This window comes from Primulina tabacum, chromosome 9 (genome assembly GCF_025594145.1).
Source record: "Primulina tabacum isolate GXHZ01 chromosome 9, ASM2559414v2, whole genome shotgun sequence".
Classification (NCBI taxonomy): domain Eukaryota; kingdom Viridiplantae; phylum Streptophyta; class Magnoliopsida; order Lamiales; family Gesneriaceae; genus Primulina; species Primulina tabacum.
Genome location: NC_134558.1, coordinates 31,908,530 through 31,911,237, shown reverse-complemented (window position 1 = coordinate 31,911,237; position 2,708 = coordinate 31,908,530).

Below are 2,708 nucleotides of genomic sequence, written 5' to 3'. Positions count from 1 at the left end.
AATTAGTTTTCATCCCTAATGAAAATTAAATAAATGTTTTTGTTGAGAAAAATATCGAATTTATACTTTAGAGCTGAGTTACGTATGCTTGTTTGTGGCATAAAAAATGTCAGTTTTTATAATATTATATAGTCAAAATTTCTAGAAAACCCATTAAACAAATTTGGGACAATTATCTTCTGTATTTTTTCATTCTGTAATTTTGGATTGCTATGTTTTCAAAATTGAGATTTAATCTTGTATCGATATTTCAATTTCTTTTGTGATTTTTTTTTTTAATCATTAAGTGCTTTCTTCGAGAGGTTTTGGCCTAGTTTTTTCTATCATATGTGTCATTTTTGTTTTTAATAAAAACGTACATATCTTTATTGTCATCTTTTGCTTTTATAAAAACATGTATATTTTTACAAGCATATTACTTTTACAAAATATCATAGATAAATAATAGAGTAGCTATACCTAAGCCGGATCCTTCATTCAAATTCGTAAAATGTATATATCAGTGTTATGTTAAGCGTGTATGAATGAAAAAATAGTGTGATAGGTGACATCTTGAAAAGTTCTAGTTCGTCAAGCTACTGATATGACGCGATTTGATTTGATTGGTTAAGTGTGCCGTATAAGAGATACATTGAATCTTAACGGATAATACTAAAAAAATGGCAGAACCGATCTCGAGGATATGAGATAATAATATCAGTAGTGATATATGCACACTATTCACCTTACTCACAAGGCAAACAACTCGACCCATCGGCACCAAAGTAGGAACAATTTACTCATGAGACATTCGTACTGCCACAAGAATAAGAAAATAAAGTTATGTTTTGGTTGACAGTTATAAGTTTGGACCTAGTAGTTATAAGCATCATATCCTCAAAATTGATATCAAAGCGAGATCATGAGTTTTCTCCCAATAAACATATATCTATACTTTTTGGCTGGGATGTTGAGTTAAGCATACATGAGTGACATAAGTACTAGGATAAGTGACTTTTTGATAAGGCTTTAATAGGTAATAATGTCCCTACTGTGGACAAGGTCGATGGTATAGAAAAGATAAGACTAATATCGAAGATATGAGACAACACTAACCGTGAAACATGTCATTCTCCCGACTCATGGACCTAACAGTCCTACACATTGTAAAATGTTCTGACAATATATTTAAAAATAGAATATCACATGAATATTAATATTTTTACAATGGTAAAAAACACAATTGAAGAACATTATCATTCATCTACATAACTTGTAAAATACTAAAGAAGAAGCTAAAAATATATATTTGTAAAATTCATAAAATGGGAAGAACATACATACATGTAAAATCAAATCAACATCTACTTTAATTTTAACAATATTGACATTTTTTTTACTACTATGATTTTGTAATTATCATCAATAATAGATTAATGTTACTTTTATCATTGTAAAAATATTGAACTATCCTTTGCAATTATAATTAAAACTAACTATATCTATAACAGTTGATAAAAATATAAATGAATATATTATTTTTATATGATTACATGTAAAATCAAATCAATTTTTAAATAGTTGGAACTAGGGACCTAAAAGTAAGTTTTTGTGTTCGTCAGAGACCTAAACCAAAAATAATTTTTATACAGATTGAAATATAAAAAATATGTGGCAGTGAGATTTTTGTGTAATTAACTATATATATGATTTGATTCTTCAATAAGATTTATAAAAAAATATAATCATTAAATAAATCACAAAAATCCTAAGATGGTTTTCATGGATCCAACATCTTTCGCATGTCAATATTATTTTACTAACTTTTTCTCACCGTATGAAACAAATTCACATTGTTGGAAAGGTGGACTTAAGTTCAATAAATTTTAAAGAATCGACTCTCTCTCTCTCTCTCTATATATATATATATATTAATTATATCATGGTGAATCGGGTATGAGATACGTGGACAATCCACCAGATGATGAGGATAATTTTATGTTTAGGAAATTTGAACAAGGATAATGGCTTCAGCTATAACATGCAAACAAGTAAAGGAACTCGTGAATGGGCGCCGGAAAAGTGTCCGGCGTATCCACTCCGATGCTTAAGTCAACAGGTTGAAGATAAGGGCAATATATGTGAGAATATATGTGAATACTTGAAGATACAAAACTCCAGAATCTGTAAATGATAAATGTATCTGCTATTTATAGGAGGAGATTTGATCATTACCTTGTTTTCAGTGCCCACCTGCTAAGTATGGTAGGACGGATGTCCATACCCTGTGCTTCTGATGGCTTCTCTAACACGTCAAACTCATGTTGTTCTGACAGATAAGATTGGCCATATCAATATACTCGAGTGCAGTGCGCTTCTCGAGGTAGCCCAGGTAGAAGTTCTCGGGAGCTTGTATGAGAGCCCGGGCGCTCGATTGCCCGGTAAGAAAATATCTCGGGCGTCCCCATGCCCGACTGCTGAAGAAGGTACTCTGCATATTGACTCTGATTTGAGCTATTTATTTAGTATTCCTGGTCATCAATGACCCGGGCTCTTACGGAGTATCATATATATATATGTGTGTGTGTGTGTGTGTGAGACAGAGTTATATATGTGTGTGTGATATGTGTGTGTGTGACAGAGTTAAATAAATTTTAAAGAATTGAATGTATATGTGTGTGTGTGTCACAAAGTTAAATAAATTTTAAAGAATCGAATGTGTGTGTGTG